Below are 6,075 nucleotides of genomic sequence, written 5' to 3'. Positions count from 1 at the left end.
ATTCCAACAATATTATATGAAGATACGCAGCGTGCATAACTCAATTGAAAGGAGGATACATCAAATGAGATAAAACAAAACATATCTTTCTAAAATTCTTTTTCACTCACAACCTTTTTGAAGAGCAGTGATATATATATTCAGCAAATTTGCTCATGTAACAATCTTGCATATTTGTTTATTAAGACACTGGCAACTTCAACATTTGAGAAGTTAGTGTATGGTATTGGAATGTGCAAATTCAGAGACAAAAAGTGATGATGTCATCAGGGGAAGTAAAGTAATATTGTTAGGGAGATTATAGGGAGTAAATATCATGTTGTACTCTTTTTTTCTTTCTAAGGTTTTGTCTCATTAAGTTTTTCTAAAAAGGTTTTTAATGAGACAACTTTAATGAGTGTTGAAAAATATTGTGTAATCTTTTCCTTTACTAGATTTTTATCCTATTGGGTTTTTCATGGTAAGGTTTAATAAGGCACAATATTTGTTATGGACATTTAAGAGCGAATATTATGAATATTATATGATTATATGAGTGGATGCCTATAACTCTTAATGCTTAGGATTTTTCATCTCCCATAACCTCCTAATGAGTGACTTAGAAGGAGTTTTTCAAGATTAATGCCTTATAACCTTCAAAGATTACATACTATGCTATATATTATGTTCTTTTTTATTCATTTGTAACATTAAGGTTTGGCTTAAATAGTTGAAAGCCTATAAATAGAGGCCATATACAAAGCATTTGGTACCTAAATGAATGAACTATACTCTATTATTTTCTCTCCAAATTCTTCTTGCCTTGTTATTCTCTTTTCTTCCCCTCTTACTTTTTATTTTCATAACAATAAAGAATATTTTGTACTACAAAATCTATTCATATCTTTTTATTTTTATATTTTGCAAAAAAAAAAACCAAATAAAAGAAAAGAAAGAAAAGATACACACACATATATAAGAGGAAGGAAGTGATTTGAATCTCATTTATATATATACACATTGATGAAGAATGGAGAATATTCAAAGAGGAAGAAAGAAACATCAATGGGATATATATTAGAATCTCACATTGACTAAAAAGAAAAAAAGAAGCCTCTACTTTAATTATAAATACTTATATCTATTAAGAAGGAGAGTCATCAAATTACTTATCTGAGTACTTCAAAAATTTTCTCTGAAATATTAAGAACCCGTAGAAACATTCTAAAGGCTGATAGTAAGATCATTAATGAGTTCTATATATCATAATTATTTTTTCTACTCCTTAATTTTCTTTTTGATCATTTTTCATGATTGAAAATTTTAAAATGGTGTTATTTGATTTTATTATATATTTCTAAATTACTCACTTGAGGTAGGAATGTGGCTCAATTGGGAAGATATTTTTTTATTTTTTTGTTTTGACCTTCTGCATTTATATTATAATATTTTTTATTTCTTAAATTATATTTATTTTTCTTGTTCTTCATATTGATTATATGACTAGCCACATTTAATTAAATTTATGAGTAATCTTGATGGATTGGGAGGTGAAGGGAGATCTTATATCTAGAGAAATAGATAAAAATAACTAGGCTAGAAATAATTAATGAAATTTATGGTGACTTAAACTATAACTTCACAGTTTAATTAGTTTGTCTTGGTATCGTGAAAATGAATTTAATGCTAATAAAAAAGGGATTAATAATTCAAGAGAATATTAGGACACTTTAAGAATAGTTATCACTATAATTAATTAAAGAGGCAACTCAAAAGGTAGATACTAGCAGCTTGTAGGGTGAATCGTAAACCTTAATGTTTCAAGTGATTGTATTTTCCTCATCATTATTTTCTTGCTTTATTTTTATTATTATATTCTCATCAAATAATCTATTTATCTATTTTTCTTGAACTATTAATTATTTAAATTAATAAAAGTACAACTTCTCTATGGGTTTGACACCTGCAATACTCTAAATAATTTATTACTATGATCTTATACACTTACAAGAGTGATCAAGTTTCTAGCATCATTATTGGGAAATTACAAATTTACTAACTATTAATTTTTAGTTCATTTTTTTAAATTTTTTCCTATTAACTTTTTTTATGCAATTACAAAGTTCTGATACTTAAATTTGATTTCTATTAATCTAGAAATTGATCAGTTTTATAGGAAAAATATGTCTCAAAGAAGAGAAAGATGGATGATAAAGCTATTCTAGAGCTACTCATTACATTTAGAGATATTCAACACTCATTCATCACATCCAACCCATCACACATCCAACTAAGTGCTAAAGCGCATAATTATGAATTTAAAAATATTCACTTAAATACCACCTAATTTCAACATATACTGAACTGAAAATGTCTTGAATTTATACGAGAATTGTATGTTGTTATTGACACATTGTCACTAAATGATTATCAGATAATAATTTAAAGTTGCATTACTTTCCTTACTATTTAAGGGAGAAGCTCATGAATGGTTTTTACGCTTACTAAAAACTTCCATAAATCTTAGACGGAGATTAGAGTCGATATTTAGGCCAAGCCTGACGGGTCATCTCGAACCAACTTGCCAAAAAGCACGAAAAAGAACAAAAAAAAATAATTACTTTTTAATGTTCAAGCCCGAATGGGCTCAAAAAATTTTGGGCCAAGCCTAATTGGATTCAGGCTTCACCCAAATACCTGGATAAAAATTTTTTTTTAAAATATAAATATAATAAATATTAATTAATTCTTTAAATTTTATATCATTTTATACTAAAATACTATATATTTGAATGCGTTACTATAGCTATTTTTTTAAAAAATGAAAAATATTTATATTTTTCATATTTTTATTATTTTAAATCAATAAAATATTTCAAAATAATATTTAAAATATATTTTAATATTAATTTTTATATTTTAAGACCCATTTTTTTAAAAAAAATTTTGAATCCTTTACATCATTTTCATATCCAAAAAAATATATTATATATTTTTTATAAAATAAGATAATTAATTGTAAAATGAAATAAAATTAAAAATAATTTAAAAATAAAATTCGGACATGTACGAATTTTAGCTCTAATACTAAATAAATATAATAAATATAATATTCTTAAATAATTATTTGATTATCATCTATGCAAGATTTTGTTAAAAATTAAAAATAAACTAGAGTAAAAAGTAAAAAATATTTGTATGTAAGAGTTAAATAATTTAAAAATTTAAATAAAAATAATTTTAAAAAATAATATTTTATTCATAATTAAATGATCAATATAATGATGAATATTTTTTCACATTCTTAAAAACAAAAAATACAGTTTATCCAAAAGTCATTAAAAAATTTAAACTAATAGGAATAATAATTTTAAGTTAGTAGTCTAATTATAATTAAATTGAGATTAACTTAATCATAATTAAAAAAATATAATTTAATTAAAATATATAAAATATTTATATATGATCATGATAAGAACAATATTTAAATAACTAAGACATTAATTTACAAGTAAAAGAAACATTTATGAATAAATTACACATAATACAATAAAACAATAATAGAGCTATTTAAGTACAAACAAGTTGATAAGTTATTATTTATTATTTTACTTTTTAAATTTAAAATAATATTTTATGCTCAACAAAATTATTTAAAAATTAAAATTAGTTCAAAAAAATAAAAATATTTTTAAAAAGTTTCAGGTATTGGAGCCGGTCTGAATAAACCTGAAGCCTAAAAATATTATGGTCGAGCTTAGGTATATGAGCTTTTTAAAAGGAGTAAGATACTTTAAGACCGATCCAAATAACCCAGGCCCATTCGAATTACCGATTCTAACGGAGATGTATGAGCAATTTATATTAAAATATTATTCTCTTAAAAAAACTTCAAAACTAAGAGACAAGATCTACTTCTTAATAGAGCAAAACAGTGAATTGTTTCATAAAACTTCAAAACTTTATAATCTCCTCATAAGCCAATGTGTTTATTGCTATTTTTTCGTTAATTATCTTATTTTAAAGAGAGATTAATAATTTCTCATTATTTTTCGCTAACTATTTTATTTTAGAGAGGGCTTGACAATTCCTCATTATTTTTTTTACTAATTTTAAATCAAATTATGAAATTAACATGACTCACTCATTTCTTCACTAATTTAACATTTTAAAGAGGAATAAATGATCCTTCACTAAATTCTCTCACTAATTTATATTTTTTTAATAGTGAATTGTGGAATTTTTATGGGCTATACCCATGGCTCTCAATTTACATAACCAAGTTGTTATTCGCGAGTTTTTAATCCGTAAAGTCGTTGTTAATTTGTGAAGCCTTCTTGTCATTTTCCAAGTCATCATATCTCAAAAGACAACTTGTTAACAAATTGCAAAATATTAAAAACCGAGTTAACCTGGCAACTGATAAAAAGTTAAATTATTGTTATGACTAATCTAATAAAATATTTTATTCATGATCAATCTAATCATGATTCACTATGATCTTAACCATTAATTCTTGAACTAATATCTTGATTAGTCTAATTTTTAGCATTTGATAAATTGCAAATCTGATGTTCTGAAAAGATGCGAAGTGGTGAAATCTAGTTGCCATGGACGTAAAATTAAATCGATATTTTTATGAAATATTTTGTATTATATAATTAAAAAAATATGAATAATTTAATTTGGAGAACGAGGAGGGGCGTGAATTCAAGCCCTATCTTGGGCCACCCTTCCCAACATCGTTCCTCATATCCCCTGAGCTGTAGAGGAATTTTTTTTTTCTCCTTTTGTCACAAGGGAGATCAAAAATAAATCTCATTTAAATCAGAAAAAAAAAAACAAAAGAGTACCATAAAATAGGATAATTATTTTGCAGGGACTTTTTTGACATAATTTTTTTTTAAAAAATTATATTTTTGACCCTCCATAAATAATAGAAAATGGAGTTGTTAAAATCTAAATTGAAGTTGTTAATTATGAAGATAAAATTGTTAATATAGGAAGCATAATTATTGTATAATTAAAATGAAATTATGACTAAATGTATTGTTAATACTTAAACTAGAGTTGTTAATCACTAAGCCAAAATTATTAAGATATGAAGCCTACTTTTATGGTATAACTAAACTAACAACTTCCTTTTAATGAGTAAGAACTCCAGATTAGACATTAACAACTTTACTTTACATTTTAACAACTACATTTTCTATTATTTTATAAAAAGTCAACAGCATAATATTACAAAATATATGACAAGTTCTTAGAAATTTTGAATAATTATTCCATTTTATGATACTTTTGTGTCATTTGTTTATTTGGTTGAGATCTTGGACCGCAGTGTGATTTTACCATTTCACAGGACTTTTTTTTTACCTTTTTGGATGTCAATAATAATCAATTTTGAATATTAAAATTATGATTTTATAAAAATATATCCAATATCTTTATTGTTTATCAAAATCAATGAATTATAAACTCAAAATCAAGTTTTTCCAAAAACATCTATACACTCTAAGTATTATATATATATATATATATATATATAAAATAAAGGGATTAAAGGGCATTTCTATTCCACAACTATTTGCTTATTGAGTACCTTATATTTTAAATCTTTATGTGATATCATTTTTTTAGAATTTTTAAAAATGATGTATTGAACATCTTATCCAAATACAATTTTAAAATTGCAGGAAATTTCTTCAAAAATAACATAAAAAGAGCCCATGAAATTATATATAATATCCTATAAAAACTTAATATCAATTAAGTTTCTTAAATTATATATAAATAATATATACAAATATTATTTTTTATTTATGTAAAAGGCCAAAGTATAATTTTAACCCAACATTATTTCAGAAATTTAATCAATATTAATTTTTTGTGGGTGCTTATTTGTAATTTGATTGATCACTTTCTGTAACTTTTATTCCTTTTCATGATTTTTTAGATTAACTAATAATTAAATTTAATTTTTTTAATAGCATGATATTAAATGCATCATTTTTTAAAATTAAATTAAAAAGTTTTATCATATAAAAATTTAAAATATAAGATACTCTTAGTCAAGGGTGGGGAATGCCCTTTAAC

Source organism: Prosopis cineraria, unplaced genomic scaffold (genome assembly GCF_029017545.1).
Source record: "Prosopis cineraria cultivar Desert tree isolate PC_DT_omini unplaced genomic scaffold, ASM2901754v1 PC11, whole genome shotgun sequence".
NCBI classification, from domain to species: domain Eukaryota; kingdom Viridiplantae; phylum Streptophyta; class Magnoliopsida; order Fabales; family Fabaceae; genus Prosopis; species Prosopis cineraria.
The sequence above is the reverse complement of the archived record's forward strand: the minus strand, read 5'-3'. Positions refer to the sequence as shown.